The 21,502-nt window shown below is 34.1% G+C and overlaps 16 non-coding genes across 16 annotated transcripts; all 16 read right to left on the bottom strand.

Moving 5' to 3' along the window:
- Window positions 1-2,499: 2,499 nt before the first annotated feature.
- On the bottom strand, window positions 2,500-2,581 carry TRNAL-CAA (transfer RNA leucine (anticodon CAA)). Its single transcript has one exon. It is a non-coding gene; the product is annotated as a tRNA-Leu (tRNA).
- A 947-nt stretch (window positions 2,582-3,528) lies between these two features.
- TRNAS-CGA (transfer RNA serine (anticodon CGA)) lies at window positions 3,529-3,610 on the bottom strand. The gene has a single exon. It is a non-coding gene; the product is annotated as a tRNA-Ser (tRNA).
- Window positions 3,611-4,086: 476 nt separating this feature from the next.
- TRNAS-UGA (transfer RNA serine (anticodon UGA)) lies at window positions 4,087-4,168 on the bottom strand. The gene has a single exon. It is a non-coding gene; the product is annotated as a tRNA-Ser (tRNA).
- A 947-nt stretch (window positions 4,169-5,115) lies between these two features.
- TRNAL-CAA (transfer RNA leucine (anticodon CAA)) lies at window positions 5,116-5,197 on the bottom strand. The gene has a single exon. It is a non-coding gene; the product is annotated as a tRNA-Leu (tRNA).
- A 2,516-nt stretch (window positions 5,198-7,713) lies between these two features.
- TRNAL-CAA (transfer RNA leucine (anticodon CAA)) lies at window positions 7,714-7,795 on the bottom strand. The gene has a single exon. It is a non-coding gene; the product is annotated as a tRNA-Leu (tRNA).
- Window positions 7,796-12,035: 4,240 nt separating this feature from the next.
- Window positions 12,036-12,117, bottom strand: TRNAS-UGA (transfer RNA serine (anticodon UGA)). Its single transcript has one exon. It is a non-coding gene; the product is annotated as a tRNA-Ser (tRNA).
- Window positions 12,118-13,060: 943 nt separating this feature from the next.
- Window positions 13,061-13,142, bottom strand: TRNAS-CGA (transfer RNA serine (anticodon CGA)). Its single transcript has one exon. It is a non-coding gene; the product is annotated as a tRNA-Ser (tRNA).
- A 507-nt stretch (window positions 13,143-13,649) lies between these two features.
- On the bottom strand, window positions 13,650-13,731 carry TRNAS-CGA (transfer RNA serine (anticodon CGA)). Its single transcript has one exon. It is a non-coding gene; the product is annotated as a tRNA-Ser (tRNA).
- Window positions 13,732-13,938: 207 nt separating this feature from the next.
- TRNAS-UGA (transfer RNA serine (anticodon UGA)) lies at window positions 13,939-14,020 on the bottom strand. Its single transcript has one exon. It is a non-coding gene; the product is annotated as a tRNA-Ser (tRNA).
- A 943-nt stretch (window positions 14,021-14,963) lies between these two features.
- TRNAS-CGA (transfer RNA serine (anticodon CGA)) lies at window positions 14,964-15,045 on the bottom strand. The gene has a single exon. It is a non-coding gene; the product is annotated as a tRNA-Ser (tRNA).
- A 1,477-nt stretch (window positions 15,046-16,522) lies between these two features.
- On the bottom strand, window positions 16,523-16,604 carry TRNAS-CGA (transfer RNA serine (anticodon CGA)). The gene has a single exon. It is a non-coding gene; the product is annotated as a tRNA-Ser (tRNA).
- Window positions 16,605-17,079: 475 nt separating this feature from the next.
- On the bottom strand, window positions 17,080-17,161 carry TRNAS-UGA (transfer RNA serine (anticodon UGA)). The gene has a single exon. It is a non-coding gene; the product is annotated as a tRNA-Ser (tRNA).
- Window positions 17,162-18,103: 942 nt separating this feature from the next.
- On the bottom strand, window positions 18,104-18,185 carry TRNAS-CGA (transfer RNA serine (anticodon CGA)). Its single transcript has one exon. It is a non-coding gene; the product is annotated as a tRNA-Ser (tRNA).
- Window positions 18,186-19,395: 1,210 nt separating this feature from the next.
- On the bottom strand, window positions 19,396-19,477 carry TRNAS-CGA (transfer RNA serine (anticodon CGA)). Its single transcript has one exon. It is a non-coding gene; the product is annotated as a tRNA-Ser (tRNA).
- A 475-nt stretch (window positions 19,478-19,952) lies between these two features.
- TRNAS-UGA (transfer RNA serine (anticodon UGA)) lies at window positions 19,953-20,034 on the bottom strand. The gene has a single exon. It is a non-coding gene; the product is annotated as a tRNA-Ser (tRNA).
- Window positions 20,035-20,977: 943 nt separating this feature from the next.
- Window positions 20,978-21,059, bottom strand: TRNAS-CGA (transfer RNA serine (anticodon CGA)). Its single transcript has one exon. It is a non-coding gene; the product is annotated as a tRNA-Ser (tRNA).
- Between the last annotated feature and the right edge of the window lie 443 nt (window positions 21,060-21,502).

Genomic DNA, 21,502 nt, shown 5'->3' with positions numbered 1-21,502 from the left:
ACCTGGAGTACAAAATAATTTATTATCGTTCTGTTTATTTCATTGGTCCCATGCTTATTTAATGTAGAATTAGCACACCTGCCACTGCACAATCATAAATTTGTTTATTAACATGCATTTTCTCTCATCATTCATTACATCTCTGCAGATCTCTCAAGATCAAATTTTGCATTCTTTAGTGGCAGTATGGATATTGTGAAAGGCACATCATAGGATTCTGCAAATGTATATGTGAAATAATTAGTTCATAACATCAAGGCTGCAAACTAGGATTAAATCAGGATTAGGATACAATGGTGAGTATGATGGTTTCCAAAAAATATTGATTTAAATTTTTCAATTACTGTTTATGTTTTAAAAAGAAACAGCTCATGTCAGTGTTATAGAGATATATTTAAGATTAACTTTAAGATGGGAAAGATTTCCTGAGCTTGGTGGCAATTGTTTATTATGATGAAGATGATAATATGTTCTGGAATGAACAAATAAACTTTGTTATGTATCTTACAAAGTGGCTGATGGAAATAATTGCAATACATTCACTGTAATTCCACAGATAGCACTACAGTTTTGTGATATTTGAAAGTATCTGATATGCACATTTCTTCCTAGTGCTGCTGATTTGTTAATTAAAAGTTTAGTTGTTATTAACAAAACTAATTTTAACTCAGATCTACACATAAATAACCATTACATCATGAAACAGTAAAAAAAATTTGGAGATGGTTTGATGACATGTTCCTAAAATGCAGGAAGAGCCTCACTGTATGAGATCACGTGCTTCAAAAAGCAGTCCATTGTGAAATAGGATGCAAGTGAAGGTGATTTAGGATGAGACAGTTACATTGTTTAACATAACATATTTTGCATTTCTACATCTTAAATGCATATTGTGTTTTTAAATAAGTTTGAAAAGCAAAACGTAACGTAGCTGGCAGGATTTGAACCTGCGCGAGTCCATCGCCTTAACCACTCGGCCACAACTACCTGCACGTTGATTTTGTGATGAGCTTCTGTGGAAAAATAATTGCTTTCCATTTCATGATTGTCATTTAAAACCTGATGCAATTTCTATTTGGTAGCTGCTATATTAATAGACAAACTATGGGAAATATAATAGCTAGTATAGTTTCCATGAAAATAAAGGAGTCAAGGAAGTATGATCTTTGTTTTTGACATGCTCGAAAAGCAAGACGTAGCTGGCAGGATTTGAACCTGCGCGAGTCCATCGCCTTAACCACTCGGCCACAACTACCTGCACGTTGATTTTGTGATGAGCTTCTGTGGAAAAATAATTGCTTTGCATTTCATGATTGTCATTTAAAACCTGTTGCAATTTCTATTAGGTGGCTGCTATATTATTAGACAAACTATGTGAAATATAATAGCTAGTATAGTTTCCTAGAAAATAAAGGAGTCAAGGAAGTATGATCTTGTTTTTGACATGCTCGAGAAACAAGCTTGAAAAGCAGACGCTGGCAGGATTTGAACCTGCGCACGGAAAGCCCAATGGATTTCAAGTCCATCGCCTTAACCACTCAGCCACAACTACTTCTATACCACTACCCGACATTACCTGGAGTACAAAATAATTTATTATCGTTCTGTTTATTTCATTGGTCCCATGCTTATTTAATGTAGAATTAGCACACCTGCCACTGCACAATCATAAATTTGTTTATTAACATGCATTTTCTCTCATTATTCATTTCATCTCTGCAGATCTCTCAAGATCAAATTTTGCATTCTTTAGTGGCAGTATGGATATTGTGAAAGGCACATCATAGGATTCTGCAAATGTATATGTGAAATAATTAGTTCATAACATCAAGGCTGCAAACTAGGATTAAATCAGGTTTAGGATACAATGGTGAGTATGATGGTTTCCAAAAAATATTGATTTAAATTTTTCAATTACTGTTTATGTTTTAAAAAGAAACAGCTCATGTCAGTGTTATAGAGATATATTTAAGATTAGCTTTAAGATGGGAAAGATTTCCTGAGCTTGGTGGCAATTGTTGATTATGATGAAGATGATAATATGTTCTGGAATGAACAAATAAACTTTGTTATGTATCTTACAAAGTGGCTGATGGAAATAATTGCAATACATTCACTGTAATTCCACAGATAGCACTACAGTTTTGTGATATTTGAAAGTATCTGATATGCACATTTCTTCCTAGTGCTGCTGATTTGTTAAATAAAAGTTTAGTTGTTATTAACAAAACAAATTTTAACTCAGATCTACACATAAATAACCATTACATCATGAAACAGTAAAAAAAATTGGAGATGGTTTAATGACATGTTCCTAAAATGCAGGAAGAGCCTCACTGTCTGAGATCACGTGCTTCAAAAAGCAGTCCATTGTGATATAGGATGCAGGTGAAGGTGATTTAGGATGAGACAGTTATATTGTTCAACATAACATATTTTGCTTTTCTACATCTTAAATGCATATTGTGTTTTTAAATAAGTTTGAAAAGCAAAATGTAACGTAGCTGGCAGGATTTGAACCTGCGCGGGGAAACCTCAATGGATTTTGAGTCCATCGCCTTAACCACTCAGCCACAACTACTTCTATACCACTACCCGACATTACCTGGAGTACAAAATAATTTATTATCGTTCTGTTTATTTCATTGGTCCCATGCTTATTTAATGTAGAATTAGCACACCTGCCACTGCACAATCATAAATTTGTTTATTAACATGCATTTTCTCTCATCCTTCATTACATCTCTGCAGATCTCTCAAGATCAAATTTTGCATTCTTTAGTGGCAGTATGGATATTGTGAAAGGCACATCATAGGATTCTGCAAATGTATATGTGAAATAATTAGTTCATAACATCAAGGCTGCAAACTAGGATTAAATCAGGATTAGGATACAATGGTGAGTATGATGGTTTCCAAAAAATATTGATTTAAATTTTTCAATTACTGTTTATGTTTTAAAAAGAAACAGCTCATGTCAGTGTTATAGAGATATATTTAAGATTAACTTTAAGATGGGAAAGATTTCCTGAGCTTGGTGGCAATTGTTTATTATGATGAAGATGATAATATGTTCTGGAATGAACAAATAAACTTTGTTATGTATCTTTCAAAGTGGCTGATGGAAATAATTGCAATACATTCACTGTAATTCCACAGATAGCACTACAGTTTTGTGATATTTGAAAGTATCTGATATGCACATTTCTTCCTAGTGCTGCTGATTTGTTAATTAAAAGTTTAGTTGTTATTAACAAAACTAATTTTAACTCAGATCTACACATAAATAACCATTACATCATGAAACAGTAAAAAAAATTGGAGATGGTTTAATGACATGTTCCTAAAATGCAGGAAGAGCCTCACTGTCTGAGATCACGTGTTTCAAAAAGCAGTCCATTGTGATATAGGATGCAGGTGAAGGTGATTTAGGATGAGACAGTTACATTGTTCAACATTACATATTTTGCTTTTCTACATCTTAAATGCATATTGTGTTTTTAAATAAGTTTGAAAAGCAAAATGTAACGTAGCTGGCAGGATTTGAACCTGCGCGGGGAAACCCCAATGGATTTCGAGTCCATCGCCTTAACCACTCGGCCACAACTACCTGCACGTTGATTTTGTGATGAGCTTCTGTGGAAAAATAATTGCTTTGCATTTCATGATTGTCATTTAAAACCTGTTGCAATTTCTATTTGGTAGCTGCTATATTAATAGACAAACTATGGGAAATATAATAGCTAGTATAGTTTCCTAGAAAATAAAGGAGTCAAGGAAGTATGATCTTTGTTTTTGACATGCTCGAAAAGCAAGACGTAGCTGGCAGGATTTGAACCTGCGCGAGTCCATCGCCTTAACCACTCGGCCACAACTACCTGCACGTTGATTTTGTGATGAGCTTCTGTGAAAAAACAATTGCTTTGCATTTCATGATTGTCATTTAAAACCTGTTGCAATTTCTATTTGGTAGCTGCTATATTAATAGACAAACTATGGGAAATATAATAGCTAGTATAGTTTTCCTAGAAAATAAAGGAGTCAAGGAAGTATGATCTCTGTTTTTGACACGCCCGAAAAGCAAGACGCAGCTGGCAGGATTTGAACCTGCGCGGGGAAACCCCAATGGATTTCAAATCCATCGCCTTAACCACTCGGCCACAACTACTTCTATACCACTACAAGACATTACCTGGAGTACAAAATAATTTATTATCGTTCTGTTTATTTCATTGGTCCCATACTTATTTAATGTAGAATTAGCACACCTGCCACTGCACAATCATAAATTTGTTTATTAACATGCATTTTCTCTCATCATTCATTTCATCTCTGCAGATCTCTCAAGATCAAATTTTGCATTCTTTAGTGGCAGTATGGATATTGTGAAAGGCACATCATAGGATTCTGCAAATGTATATGTGAAATAATTAGTTCATAACATCAAGGCTGCAAACTAGGATTAAATCAGGATTAGGATACAATGGTGAGTATGATGGTTTCCAAAAAATATTGATTTAAATTTTTCAATTACTGTTTATGTTTTAAAAAGAAACAGCTCATGTCAGTGTTATAGAGATATATTTAAGATTAGCTTTAAGATGGGAAAGATTTCCTGAGCTTGGTGGCAATTGTTGATTATGATGAAGATGATAATATGTTCTGGAATGAACAAATAAACTTTGTTATGTATCTTACAAAGTGGCTGATGGAAATAATTGCAATACATTCACTGTAATTCCACAGATAGCACTACAGTTTTGTGATATTTGAAAGTATCTGATATGCACATTTCTTCCTAGTGCTGCTGATTTGTTAAATAAAAGTTTAGTTGTTATTAACAAAACAAATTTTAACTCAGATCTACACATAAATAACCATTACATCATGAAACAGTAAAAAAAATTGGAGATGGTTTAATGACATGTTCCTAAAATGCAGGAAGAGCCTCACTGTCTGAGATCACGTGCTTCAAAAAGCAGTCCATTGTGATATAGGATGCAGGTGAAGGTGATTTAGGATGAGACAGTTATATTGTTCAACATAACATATTTTGCTTTTCTACATCTTAAATGCATATTGTGTTTTTAAATAAGTTTGAAAAGCAAAATGTAACGTAGCTGGCAGGATTTGAACCTGCGCGGGGAAACCTCAATGGATTTTGAGTCCATCGCCTTAACCACTCAGCCACAACTACTTCTATACCCCTACCCGACATTACCTGGAGTACAAAATAATTTATTATCGTTCTGTTTATTTCATTGGTCCCATGCTTATTTAATGTAGAATTAGCACACCTGCCACTGCACAATCATAAATTTGTTTATTAACATGCATTTTCTCTCATCCTTCATTACATCTCTGCAGATCTCTCAAGATCAAATTTTGCATTCTTTAGTGGCAGTATGGATATTGTGAAAGGCACATCATAGGATTCTGCAAATGTATATGTGAAATAATTAGTTCATAACATCAAGGCTGCAAACTAGGATTAAATCAGGATTAGGATACAATGGTGAGTATGATGGTTTCCAAAAAATATTGATTTAAATTTTTCAATTACTGTTTATGTTTTAAAAAGAAACAGCTCATGTCAGTGTTATAGAGATATATTTAAGATTAACTTTAAGATGGGAAAGATTTCCTGAGCTTGGTGGCAATTGTTTATTATGATGAAGATGATAATATGTTCTGGAATGAACAAATAAACTTTGTTATGTATCTTTCAAAGTGGCTGATGGAAATAATTGCAATACATTCACTGTAATTCCACAGATAGCACTACAGTTTTGTGATATTTGAAAGTATCTGATATGCACATTTCTTCCTAGTGCTGCTGATTTGTTAATTAAAAGTTTAGTTGTTATTAACAAAACTAATTTTAACTCAGATCTACACATAAATAACCATTACATCATGAAACAGTAAAAAAAATTTGGAGATGGTTTGATGACATGTTCCTAAAATGCAGGAAGAGCCTCACTGTCTGAGATCACGTGCTTCAAAAAGCAGTCCATTGTGAAATAGGATGCAAGTGAAGGTGATTTAGGATGAGACAGTTACATTGTTTAACATAACATATTTTGCATTTCTACATCTTAAATGCATATTGTGTTTTTAAATAAGTTTGAAAAGCAAAACGTAGCTGGCAGGATTTGAACCTGCGCGAGTCCATCGCCTTAACCACTCGGCCACAACTACCTGCACGTTGATTTTGTGATGAGCTTCTGTGGAAAAATAATTGCTTTCCATTTCATGATTGTCATTTAAAACCTGATGCAATTTCTATTTGGTAGCTGCTATATTAATAGACAAACTATGGGAAATATAATAGCTAGTATAGTTTCCATGAAAATAAAGGAGTCAAGGAAGTATGATCTTTGTTTTTGACATGCTCGAAAAGCAAGACGTAGCTGGCAGGATTTGAACCTGCGCGAGTCCATCGCCTTAACCACTCGGCCACAACTACCTGCACGTTGATTTTGTGATGAGCTTCTGTGGAAAAATAATTGCTTTGCATTTCATGATTGTCATTTAAAACCTGTTGCAATTTCTATTAGGTGGCTGCTATATTATTAGACAAACTATGTGAAATATAATAGCTAGTATAGTTTCCTAGAAAATAAAGGAGTCAAGGAAGTATGATCTTGTTTTTGACATGCTCGAGAAACAAGCTTGAAAAGCAGACGCTGGCAGGATTTGAACCTGCGCACGGAAACCCCAATGGATTTCAAGTCCATCGCCTTAACCACTCAGCCACAACTACTTCTATACCACTACCCGACATTACCTGGAGTACAAAATAATTTATTATCGTTCTGTTTATTTCATTGGTCCCATGCTTATTTAATGTAGAATTAGCACACCTGCCACTGCACAATCATAAATTTGTTTATTAACATGCATTTTCTCTCATCATTCATTTCATCTCTGCAGATCTCTCAAGATCAAATTTTCCATTCTTTAGTGGCAGTATGGATATTGTAAAAGGCACATCATAGGATTCTGCAAATGTATATGTGAAATAATTAGTTCATAACATCAAGGCTGCAAACTAGGATTAAATCAGGATTAGGATACAATGGTGAGTATGATGGTTTCCAAAAAATATTGATTTAAATTTTTCAATTACTGTTTATGTTTTAAAAAGAAACAGCTCATGTCAGTGTTATAGAGATATATTTAAGATTAACTTTAAGATGGGAAAGATTTCCTGAGCTTGGTGGCAATTGTTGATTATGATGAAGATGATAATATGTTCTGGAATGAACAAATAAACTTTGTTATGTATCTTACAAAGTGGCTGATGGAAATAATTGCAATACATTCACTGTAATTCCACAGATAGCACTACAGTTTTGTGATATTTGAAAGTATCTGATATGCACATTTCTTCCTAGTGCTGCTGATTTGTTAATTAAAAGTTTAGTTGTTATTAACAAAACAAATTTTAACTCAGATCTACACATAAATAACCATTACATCATGAAACAGTAAAAAAAATTGGAGATGGTTTAATGACATGTTCCTAAAATGCAGGAAGAGCCTCACTGTCTGAGATCACGTGCTTCAAAAAGCAGTCTATTGTGATATAGGATGCAGGTGAAGGTGATTTAGGATGAGACAGTTATATTGTTCAACATAACATATTTTGCTTTTCTACATCTTAAATGCATATTGTGTTTTTAAATAAGTTTGAAAAGCAAAATGTAACGTAGCTGGCAGGATTTGAACCTGCGCGGGGAAACCTCAATGGATTTTGAGTCCATCGCCTTAACCACTCAGCCACAACTACTTCTATACCACTACCCGACATTACCTGGAGTACAAAATAATTTATTATCGTTCTGTTTATTTCATTGGTCCCATGCTTATTTAATGTAGAATTAGCACACCTGCCACTGCACAATCATAAATTTGTTTATTAACATGCATTTTCTCTCATCCTTCATTACATCTCTGCAGATCTCTCAAGATCAAATTTTGCATTCTTTAGTGGCAGTATGGATATTGTGAAAGGCACATCATAGGATTCTGCAAATGTATATGTGAAATAATTAGTTCATAACATCAAGGCTGCAAACTAGGATTAAATCAGGATTAGGATACAATGGTGAGTATGATGGTTTCCAAAAAATATTGATTTAAATTTTTCAATTACTGTTTATGTTTTAAAAAGAAACAGCTCATGTCAGTGTTATAGAGATATATTTAAGATTAACTTTAAGATGGGAAAGATTTCCTGAGCTTGGTGGCAATTGTTTATTATGATGAAGATGATAATATGTTCTGGAATGAACAAATAAACTTTGTTATGTATCTTACAAAGTGGCTGATGGAAATAATTGCAATACATTCACTGTAATTCCACAGATAGCACTACAGTTTTGTGATATTTGAAAGTATCTGATATGCACATTTCTTCCTAGTGCTGCTGATTTGTTAATTAAAAGTTTATTTGTTATTAACAAAACTAATTTTAACTCAGATCTACACATAAATAACCATTACATCATGAAACAGTAAAAAAAATTTGGAGATGGTTTGATGACATGTTCCTAAAATGCAGGAAGAGCCTCACTGTCTGAGATCACGTGCTTCAAAAAGCAGTCCATTGTGAAATAGGATGCAAGTGAAGGTGATTTAGGATGAGACAGTTACATTGTTTAACATAACATATTTTGCATTTCTACATCTTAAATGCATATTGTGTTTTTAAATAAGTTTGAAAAGCAAAACGTAGCTGGCAGGATTTGAACCTGCGCGAGTCCATCGCCTTAACCACTCGGCCACAACTACCTGCACGTTGATTTTGTGATGAGCTTCTGTGGAAAAATAATTGCTTTCCATTTCATGATTGTCATTTAAAACCTGATGCAATTTCTATTTGGTAGCTGCTATATTAATAGACAAACTATGGGAAATATAATAGCTAGTATAGTTTCCATGAAAATAAAGGAGTCAAGGAAGTATGATCTTTGTTTTTGACATGCTCGAAAAGCAAGACGTAGCTGGCAGGATTTGAACCTGCGCGAGTCCATCGCCTTAACCACTCGGCCACAACTACCTGCACGTTGATTTTGTGATGAGCTTCTGTGGAAAAATAATTGCTTTGCATTTCGTGATTGTCATTTAAAACCTGTTGCAATTTCTATTAGGTGGCTGCTATATTATTAGACAAACTATGTGAAATATAATAGCTAGTATAGTTTCCTAGAAAATGAAGGAGTCAAGGAAGTATGATCTTGTTTTTGACATGCTCGAGAAACAAGCTTGAAAAGCAGACGCTGGCAGAATTTGAACCTGCGCATGGAAACCCCAATGGATTTCAAGTCCATCGCCTTAACCACTCAGCCACAACTACTTCTATACCACTACCCGACATTACCTGGAGTACAAAATAATTTATTATCGTTCTGTTTATTTCATTGGTCCCATGCTTATTTAATGTAGAATTAGCACACCTGCCACTGCACAATCATAAATTTATTTATTAACATGCATTTTCTCTCATCATTCATTTCATCTCTGCAGATCTCTCAAGATCAAATTTTCCATTCTTTAGTGGCAGTATGGATATTGTGAAAGGCACATCATAGGATTCTGCAAATGTATATGTGAAATAATTAGTTCATAACATCAAGGCTGCAAACTAGGATTAAATCAGGATTAGGATACAATGGTGAGTATGATGGTTTCCAAAAAATATTGATTTAAATTTTTCAATTACTGTTTATGTTTTAAAAAGAAACAGCTCATGTCAGTGTTATAGAGATATATTTAAGATTAACTTTAAGATGGGAAAGATTTCCTGAGCTTGGTGGCAATTGTTGATTATGATGAAGATGATAATATGTTCTGGAATGAACAAATAAACTTTGTTATGTATCTTACAAAGTGGCTGATGGAAATAATTGCAATACATTCACTGTAATTCCACAGATAGCACTACAGTTTTGTGATATTTGAATGTATCTGATATGCAAATTTCTTCCTAGTGCTGCTGATTTGTTAATTAAAAGTTTAGTTGTTATTAACAAAACAAATTTTAACTCAGATCTACACATAAATAACCATTACATCATGAAACAGTAAAAAAAATTGGAGATGGTTTAATGACATGTTCCTAAAATGCAGGAAGAGCCTCACTGTCTGAGATCACGTGCTTCAAAAAGTAGTCCATTGTGATATAGGATGCAGGTGAAGGTGATTTAGGATGAGACAGTTACATTGTTCAACATTACATATTTTGCTTTTCTACATCTTAAATGCATATTGTGTTTTTAAATAAGTTTGAAAAGCAAAACATAGCTGGCAGGATTTGAACCTGCGCGAGTCCATCGCCTTAACCACTCGGCCACAACTACCTGCACGTTGATTTTGTGATGAGCTTCTGTGGAAAAATAATTGCTTTCCATTTCATGATTGTCATTTAAAACCTGATGCAATTTCTATTTGGTAGCTGCTATATTAATAGACAAACTATGGGAAATATAATAGCTAGTATAGTTTCCATGAAAATAAAGGAGTCAAGGAAGTATGATCTTTGTTTTTGACATGCTCGAAAAGCAAGACGTAGCTGGCAGGATTTGAACCTGCGCGAGTCCATCGCCTTAACCACTCGGAAACAACTACCTGCACGTTGATTTTGTGATGAGCTTCTGTGGAAAAATAATTGCTTTGCATTTCATGATTGTCATTTAAAACCTGTTGCAATTTCTATTAGGTGGCTGCTATATTATTAGACAAACTATGTGAAATATAATAGCTAGTATAGTTTCCTAGAAAATAAAGGAGTCAAGGAAGTATGATCTTGTTTTTGACATGCTCGAGTAACAAGCTTGAAAAGCAGACGCTGGCAGGATTTGAACCTGCGCACGGAAACCCCTATGGATTTCAAGTCCATCGCCTTAACCACTCAGCCACAACTACTTCTATACCACTACCCAACATTACCTGGAGTACAAAATAATTTATTATCGTTCTGTTTATTTCATTGGTCCCATGCTTATTTAATGTAGAATTAGCACACCTGCCACTGCACAATCAAAAATTTGTTTATTAACATGCATTTTCTCTCATCCTTCATTACATCTCTTCAGATCTCTCAAGATCAAATTTTGCATTCTTTAGTGACAGTATGGATATTGTGAAAGGCACATAATAGGATTCTGCAAATGTATATGTGAAATAATTAGTTCATAACATCAAGGCTGCAAACTAGGATTAAATCAGGATTAGGATACAATGGTGAGTATGATGGTTTCCAAAAAATATTGATTTAAATTTTTCAATTACTGTTTATGTTTTAAAAAGAAACAGCTCATGTCAGTGTTATAGAGATATATTTAAGATTAACTTTAAGATGGGAAAGATTTCCTGAGCTTGGTGGCAATTGTTGATTATGATGAAGATGATAATATGTTCTGGAATGAACAAATAAACTTTGTTATGTATCTTACAAAGTGGCTGATGGAAATAATTGCAATACATTCACTGTAATTCCACAGATAGCACTACAGTTTTGTGATATTTGAAAGTATCTGATATGCACATTTCTTCCTAGTGCTGCTGATTTGTTAATTAAAAGTTTAGTTGTTATTAACAAAACTAATTTTAACTCAGATCTACACATAAATAACCATTACATCATGAAACAGTAAAAAAAAATTGGAGATGGTTTAATGACATGTTCCTAAAATGCAGGAAGAGCCTCACTGTCTGAGATCACGTGCTTCAAAAAGCAGTCCATTGTGAAATAGGATGCAGGTGAAGGTGATTTAGGATGAGACAGTTACATTGTTCAACATAACATATTTTGCTTTTCTACATCTTAAATGCATATTGTGTTTTTAAATAAGTTTGAAAAGCAAAACGTAGCTGGCAAGATTTGAACCTGCACGGGGAAACTTCAATGGATTTCAAGTCCATCGCATTAACCACTCGGCCACAACTACCTGCACGTTGATTTTGTTGATTTGTTTCCTAGAAACAAATCCTGTTTTTCCTGTTTTTGACATGCTCGAAAAGCAAGACGTAGCTGACAGGATTTGAACCTGCGCAGGGAATCCCCAATGGATTTCAAGTCCATCGCCTTAACCACTCAGCCACAACTACTTCTATACCACTACCTGACATTACCTGGAGTACAAAATAATTTATTATCGTTCTGTTTATTTCATTGGTCCCATGCTTATTTAATGTAGAATTAGCACACCGGCCACTGCACAATCATAAATTTGTTTATTAACATGCATTTTCTCTCATCATTCATTTCATCTCTGCAGATCTCTCAAGATCAAATTTTGCATTCTTTAGTGGCAGTATGGATATTGTGAAAGGCACATCATAGGATTCTGCAAATGTATATGTGAAATAATTAGTTCATAACATCAAGGCTGTAAACTAGGATTAAATCAGGAATAGGATACAATGGTGAGTATGATGGTTTCCAAAAAATATTGATTTAAATTTTTCAATTACTGTTTATGTTTTAAAAAGAAACAGCTCATGTCAGTGTTATAGAGATATATTTAAGATTAACTTTAAGATGGGAAAGATTTCCTAAGCTTGGTGGCAATTGTTGATTATGATGAAGATGATAATATGTTCTGGAATGAACAAATAAACTTTGTTATGTATCTTACAAAGTGGCTGATGGAAATAATTGCAATACATTCACTGTAATTCCACAGATAGCACTACAGTTTTCTGATATTTGAAAGTATCTGATATGCACATTTCTTCCTAGTGCTGCTGATTTGTTAATTAAAAGTTTAGTTGTTATTAACAAAACAAATTTTAACTCAGATCTACACATAAATAACCATTACATCATGAAACAGTAAAAAAAAATTGGAGATGGTTTGATGACATGTTCCTAAAATGAAGGAAGAGCCTCACTGTCTGAGATCACGTGCTTCAAAATGCAGTCCATTGTGAAATAGGATGCAAGTGAAGGTGATTTAGGATGAGACAGTTACATTGTATAACATAACATATTTTGCTTTTCTACATCTTAAATGCATATTGTGTTTTTAAATAAGTTTGAAAAGCAAAACATAGCTGGCAAGATTTGAACCTGCACGGGGAAACCTCAATGGATTTCGAGTCCATCGCCTTAACCACTTGGCCACAACTACCTGCACGTTGATTTTGTGATGAGCTTCTGTGGAAAAATAATTGCTTTCCATTTCATGATTGTCATTTAAAACCTGTTGCAAATTCTATTTGGTAGCTGCTATATTAATAGACAAACTATGGGAAATATAATAGCTAGTATAGTTTCCTAGAAAATAAAGGAGTCAAGGAAGAATGATCTCTGTTTTTGACATGCTCGACGTAGCTGGCAGGATTTTAACCTGCCAGCTTCATCTCTGCAGATCTCTCAAGATCAAATTTTGCATTCTTTAGTGGCAGTATGGATATTGTGAAAGGCACATCATAGGATTCTGCAAATATATATGTGAAATAAATAGTTCATAACATCAAGGCTGCAAACTAGGATTAAATCAGGATTAGGATACAATGGTGAGTATGATGGTTTCCAAAAAATATTGATTTACATTTTTCAATTAATGTTTATGTTTTAAAAAGAAACAGCTCATGTCACTGTTATAGAGATATATTTAAGATTAATTAATGCTCGACATAGCTGGCAGGATTAGAACCTGCACGGGGAAACCTCAATGGATTTCGAGTCCATCACCTTAACCACTCGGCCACAACTACCTGCACGTTGATTTTGTGATGAGCTTCTGTGGAAAAATAATTGCTTTCCATTTCATGATTGTCATTTAAAACCTGCTGCAATTTCTATTTGGTAGCTGCTACATTAATAGTCAAACTATGGGAAATGTAATAGCTAGTATAGTTTCCTAGAAAATAAAGGAGTCAAGGAAGTATGATCTCTGTTTTTGACATGCTCGAAAAGCAAGACGTAGCTGGCAGGATTTGAACCTGCGCGGGGAAACCCCAATTGATTTCAAGTCCATCGCCTTAACCACTCGGCCACAACTACTTCTATACCACTACCCGACATTACCTGGAGTACAAAATAATTTATTATCGTTCTGTTTATTTCATTGGTCCCATGCTTATTTAATGTAGAATTAGCACACCTGCCACTGCACAATCATAAATTTGTTTATTAACATGCATTTTCTCTCATCATTCATTACATCTCTGCAGATCTCTCAAGATCAAATTTTGCATTCTTTAGTGGCAGTATGGATATTGTGAAAGGCACATCATAGGATTCTGCAAATGTATATGTGAAATAATTAGTTCATAACATCAAGGCTGCAAACTAGGATTAAATCAGGATTAGGATACAATGGTGAGTATGATGGTTTCCAAAAAATATTGATTTAAATTTTTCAATTACTGTTTATGTTTTAAAAAGAAACAGCTCATGTCAGTGTTATAGAGATATATTTAAGATTAACTTTAAGATGGGAAAGATTTCCTGAGCTTGGTGGCAATTGTTGATTATGATGAAGATGATAATATGTTCGGGAATGAACAAATAAACTTTGTTATGTATCTTACAAAGTGGCTAATGGAAATAATTGCAATACATTCACTGTAATTCCACAGATAGCACTACAGTTTTGTGATATTTGAAAGTTTCTGATATCCACATTTCTTCCTAGTGCTGCTGATTTGTTAATTAAAAGTTTAGTTGTTATTAACAAAACAAATTTTAACTCAGATCTACACATAAATAACCATTACATCATGAAACAGTAAAAAAAAAATGGAGATGGTTTGATGACATGTTCCTAAAATGCAAGAAGAGCCTAACTGTCTGAGATTACATGCTTCAAAAAGCAGTCCATTGTGAAATAGGATAAAGGTGAAGGTAATTTAGGATGAGACAGTTACATTGTTCAACATAACATATTTTGCTTTTCTACATCTTAAATGCATATTGTGTTTATAAATAAGTTTGAAAAGCAAAACGTAGCTGGCAGGATTTGAACCTGCGCGGGCAAACTCCAATGGATTTCGAGTCCATCGCCTTAACCACTTAGCCACAACTACCTGCACGTTGATTTTGTGATGAGCTTCTGTGGAAAAATAATTGCTTTCCATTTCATGATTGTCATTTAAAACCTGTTGCAATTTCTATTTGGTGGCTGCTATATTAATAAACAAACTATGGGAAATATAATAGCTAGTATAGTTTCCTAGAAAATAAAGGAGTCAAGGAAGTATGATCTTTGTTTTTTACATGCTCGAAAAGCAAGACGTAGCTGGCTGGATTTGAACCTGCGAGTCCATCGCCTTAACCACTCGGCCACAACTACCTGCACGTTGATTTTGTGATGAGCTTCAGTGGAAAAATAATTGCTTTCCATTTCATGATTGTCATTTAAAACCTGTTGCAATTTCTATTTGGTGGCTGCTATATTAATAGACAAACTATGTGAAATATAATAGCTAGTATAGTTTCCTAGAAAATAAAGGAGTCAAGGAAGTATGATCTTTGTTTTTTACATTCTCGAAAAGCAAGACGTAGCAGGGAATCTCCAATGGATTTCAAGTCCATCGCCTTAACCACTTGGCCACAACTACTTCTATACCACTACCTGACATTACCTGGAGTACAAAATAATTTATTATCGTTCTGTTTATTTCATTGGTCCCATGCTTATTTAATGTAGAATTAGCACACCTGCCACTGCACAATCATAAATTTGTTTATTAACATGCATTTTCTCTCATCATTCATTACATCTCTGCAGATCTCTCAAGATCAAATTTTGCATTCTTTAGTGGCAGTATGGATATTGTGAAAGGCACATCATAGGATTCTGTAAATGTATATGTGAAATAATTAGTTCATAACATCAAGGCTGCAAACTAGGATTAAATCAGGATTAGGATACAATGGTGAGTATGATGGTTTCCAAAAAATATTGATTTAAATTTTTCAATTACTGTTTATGTTTTAAAAAGAAACAGCTCATGTCAGTGTTGTAGAGATATATTTAAGATTAACTTTAAGATGGGAAAGATTTCCTGAGCTTGGTGGCAATTGTTGATTATGATGAAGATGATAATATGTTCTGGAATGAACAAATAAACTTTGCTATGTATCTTACAAAGTGGCTGATGGAAATAATTGCAATACATTCACTGTAATTCCACAGATAGCACTACAGTTTTGTGATATTTGAAAGTATCTGATATGCACATTTCTTCCTAGTGCTGCTGATTTGTTAATTAAAAGTTTAGTTGTTATTAACAAAACAAATTTTAACTCAGATCTGCACATAAATAACCATTACATCATGAAACAGTAAAAACAAATTGGAGATGGTTTGATGACATGTTCCTAAAATGCAGGAAGAGCCTCACTGTCTGAGATCACGTGCTTCAAAAAGCAGTCCATTGTGAAATAAGATGCAGGTGAAGGTGATTTAGGATGAGACAGTTACATTGTTCAACATAACATATTTTGCTTTTCTACATCTTAAATGCATATTGTGTTTATAAATAAGTTTGAAAAGCAAGACGTAGCTGGCAGGATTTGAACCTGCGTGGGGAAACGCCAATGGATTTCGAGTCCATTGCCTTAACCACTCGGCCACAACTACCTGCACGTTGATTTTGTGATGAGCTTCTGTGGAAAAATAATTGCTTTTCATTTCACGATTGTCATTTAAAACCTGTTGCAATTTCTATTTGGTAGCTGCTATATTAATAGACAAACTATGTGAAATATAATAGCTAGTATAGTTTCCTAGTAAATAAAGGAGTCAAGGAAGTATGATCTTTGTTTTTGACATGCTCGAAAAGCAAGACGTAGCTGGCAGGATTTGAACCTGCGCGAGTCCATCGCCTTAACCACTCGGCCACAACTACCTGCACGTTGATTTTGTGATGAGCTTCTGTGGAAAAATAATTGCTTTGCATTTCATGATTGTCATTTAAAACCTGTTGCAATTTCTATTTGGTGGCTGCTATATTAATAGACAAACTATGTGAAATATAATAGCTAGTATAGTTTCCTAGAAAATAAAGGAGTCAAGGAAGTATGATCTTTGTTTTTTACATGCTCAAAAAGCAAGACGTAGCTGGCAGGATTTGAACCTGCGTGGGGAAACCCCAATGGATTTCAAGTCCATCGCCTTAACCACTTGGCTACAACTACTTCTAAACCACTACCCGACATTACCTGGAGTACAAAATAATTTATTATCGTTCTGTTTATTTCATTGGTCCCATGCTTATTTAATGTAGTATTAGCACACCTGCCACTGCACAATCATAAATTTGTTTATTAACATGCATTTTCTCTCATCATTCATTACATCTCTGCAGATCTCTCAAGATCAAATTTTGCATTCTTTAGTGGCAGTATGGATATTGTGAAAGGCACATCATAGGATTCTGTAAATGTATATGTGAAATAATTAGTTCATAACATCAAGGCTGCAAACTAGGATTAAATCAGGATTAGGATACAATGGTGAGTATGATGGTTTCCAAAAAATATTGATTTAAATTTTTCAATTACTGTTTATGTTTTAAAAAGAAACAGCTCATGTCAGTGTTATAGAGATATATTTAAGATTAACTTTAAGATGGGAAAGATTTCCTGAGCTTGGTGGCAATTGTTGATTATGATGAAGATGATAATATGTTCTGGAATGAACAAATAAACTTTGCTATGTATCTTACAAAGTGGCTGATGGAAATAATTGCAATACATTCACTGTAATTCCACAGATAGCACTACAGTTTTGTGATATTTGAAAGTTTCTGATATGCACATTTCTTCCTAGTGCTGCTGATTTGTTAATTAAAAGTTTAGTTGTTATTAACAAAACAAATTTTAACTCAGATCTACACATAAATAACCATTACATCATGAAACAGTAAAAAAAATTGGAGATGGTTTGATGACATGTTCCTAAAATGCAGGAAGAGCCTCACTGTCTGAGATCACATGCTTCAAAAAGCAGTCCATTGTGAAATAGGAAGCAGGTGAAGGTGATTTAGGATGAGACAGTTACATTGTTCAACATAACATATTTTGCTTTTCTACATCTTAAATGCATATTGTGTTTATAAATAAGTTTGAAAAGCAAAACGTAGCTGGCAGGATTTGAACCTGCGCGGGCAAACTCCAATGGATTTCGAGTCCATCGCCTTTAACACTCAGCCACAACTACCTGCACGTTGATTTTGTGATGAGCTTCAGTGGAAAAATAATTGCTTTCCATTTCATGATTGTCATTTAAAACCTGTTGCAATTTCTATTTGGTGGCTGCTATATTAATAGACAAACTATGTGAAATATAATAGCTAGTATAGTTTCCTAGAAAATAAAGGAGTCAAGGAAGTATGATCTTTGTTTTTTACATGCTCGAAAAGCAAGACGTAGCAGGGAAACTCCAATGGATTTCAAGTCCATCGCCTTAACCACTTGGCCACAACTACTTCTATACCACTACCCGACATTACCTGGAGTACAAAATAATTTATTATCGTTCTGTTTATTTCATGGTCCCATGCTTATTTAATGTAGAATTAGCACACCTGCCACTGCACAATCATAAATTTGTTTATTAACATGCATTTTCTCTCATCATTCATTACATCTCTGCAGATCTCTCAAGATCAAATTTTGCATTCTTTAGTGGCAGTATGGATATTGTGAAAGGCACATCATAGGATTCTGTAAATGTATATGTGAAATAATTAGTTCATAACATCAAGGCTGCAAACTAGGATTAAATCAGGATTAGGATACAATGGTGAGTATGATGGTTTCCAAAAAATATTGATTTAAATTTTTCAATTACTGTTTATGTTTTAAAAAGAAACAGCTCATGTCAGTGTTATAGAGATATATTTAAGATTAACTTTAAGATGGGAAAGATTTCCTGAGCTTGGTGGCAATTGTTGATTATGATGAAGATGATAATATGTTCTGGAATGAACAAATAAACTTTGCTATGTATCTTACAAAGTGGCTGATGGAAATAATTGCAATACATTCACTGTAATTCCACAGATAGCACTACAGTTTTGTGATATTTGAAAGTATCTGATATGCACATTTCTTCCTAGTGCTGCTGATTTGTTAATTAAAAGTTTAGTTGTTATTAACAAAACAAATTTTAACTCAGATCTGCACATAAATAACCATTACATCATGAAACAGTAAAAACAAATTGGAGATGGTTTGATGACATGTTCCTAAAATGCAGGAAGAGCCTCACTGTCTGAGATCACATGCTTCAAAAAGCAGTCCATTGTGAAATAAGATGCAGGTGAAGGTGATTTAGGATGAGACAGTTACATTGTTCAACATAACATATTTTTCTTTTCTACATCTTAAATGCATATTGTGTTTATAAATAAGTTTGAAAAGCAAGACGCAGCTGGCAGGATTTGAACCTGCGTGGGGAAACGCCAATGGATTTCGAGTCCATTGCCTTAACCACTCGGCCACAACTACCTGCACGTTGATTTTGTGATGAGCTTCTGTGGAAAAATAATTGCTTTTCATTTCACGATTGTCATTTAAAACCTGTTGCAATTTCTATTTGGTAGCTGCTATATTAATAGACAAACTATGTGAAATATAATAGCTAGTATAGTTTCCTAGTAAATAAAGGAGTCAAGGAAGTATGATCTTTGTTTTTGACATGCTCGAAAAGCAAGACGTAGCTGGCAGGATTTGAACCTGCGCGAGTCCATCGCCTTAACCACTCGGCCACAACTACCTGCACGTTGATTTTGTGATGAGCTTCTGTGGAAAAATAATTGCTTTGCATTTCATGATTGTCATTTAAAACCTGTTGCAATTTCTATTTGGTGGCTGCTATATTAATAGACAAACTATGTGAAATATAATAGCTAGTATAGTTTCCTAGAAAATAAAGGAGTCAAGGAAGTATGATCTTTGTTTTTTACATGCTCAAAAAGCAAGACGTAGCTGGCAGGATTTGAACCTGCGTGGGGAAACCCCAATGGATTTCAAGTCCATCGCCTTAACCACTTGGCCACAACTACTTCTAAACCACTACCCGACATTACCTGGAGTACAAAATAATTTATTATCGTTCTGTTTATTTCATTGGTCCCATGCTTATTTAATGTAGAATTAGCACACCTGCCACTGCACAATCATAAATTTGTTTATTAACATGCATTTTCTCTCATCATTCATTACATCTCTGCAGATCTCTCAAGATCAAATTTTGCATTCTTTAGTGGCAGTATGGATATTGTGAAAGGCACATCATAGGATTCTGCAAATGTATATGTGAAATAATTAGTTCATAACATCAAGGCTGTAAACTAGGATTAAATCAGGATTAGGATACAATGGTGAGTATGATGGTTTCCAAAAAATATTGATTTAAATTTTTCAATTACTGTTTATGTTTTAAAAAGAAACAGCTCATGTCAGTGTTATAGAGATATATTTAAGATTAACTTTAAGATGGGAAAGATTTCCTGAGCTTGGTGGCAATTGTTGATTATGATGAAGATGATAATATGTTCTGGAATGAACAAATAAACTTTGTTATGTATCTTACAAAGTGGCTGATGGAAATAATTGCAATACATTCACTGTAATTCCACAGATAGCACTACAGTTTTGTGATATTTGAAAGTTTCTGATATGCACATTTCTTCCTAGTGCTGCTGATTTGTTAATTAAAAGTTTAGTTGTTATTAACAAAACAAATTTTAACTCAGATCTACACATAAATAACCATTACATCATGAAACAGTAACAAAAAATTGGAGATGGTTTGATGACATGTTCCTAAAATGCAGGAAGAGCCTCACTGTCTGAGATCACATGCTTCAAAAAGCAGTCCATTGTGAAATAGGATGCAGGTGAAGGTGATTTAGGATGAGACAGTTACATTGTTCAACATAACATATTTTGCTTTTCTACATCTTAAATGCATATTGTGTTTATAAATAAGTTTGAAAAGCAAAACGTAGCTGGCAGGATTTGAACCTGCGCGGGCAAACTCCAATGGATTTCGAGTCCATCGCCTTTAACACTCAGCCACAACTACCTGCACGTTGATTTTGTGATGAGCTTCAGTGGAAAAATAATTGCTTTCCATTTCATGATTGTCATTTAAAACCTGTTGCAATTTCTATTTGGTGGCTGCTATATTAATAGACAAACTATGTGAAATATAATAGCTAGTATAGTTTCCTAGAAAATAAAGGAGTCAAGGAAGTATGATCTTTGTTTTTTACATGCTCGAAAAGCAAGACGTAGCAGGGAAACTCCAATGGATTTCAAGTCCATCGCCTTAACCACTTGGCCACAACTACTTCTATACCACTACCCGACATTACCTGGAGTACAAAATAATTTATTATCGTTCTGTTTATTTCATTGGTCCCATGCTTATTTAATGTAGAATTAGCACACCTGCCACTGCACAATCATAAATTTGTTTATTAACATGCATTTTCTCTCATCATTCATTACATCTCTGCAGATCTC

Source organism: Taudactylus pleione, unplaced genomic scaffold (genome assembly GCF_031769625.1).
Source record: "Taudactylus pleione unplaced genomic scaffold, aTauple2 ptg000085l, whole genome shotgun sequence".
Lineage (NCBI taxonomy): Eukaryota > Metazoa > Chordata > Amphibia > Anura > Myobatrachidae > Taudactylus > Taudactylus pleione.
This window is presented reverse-complemented; position numbering and strand designations above follow the sequence as displayed.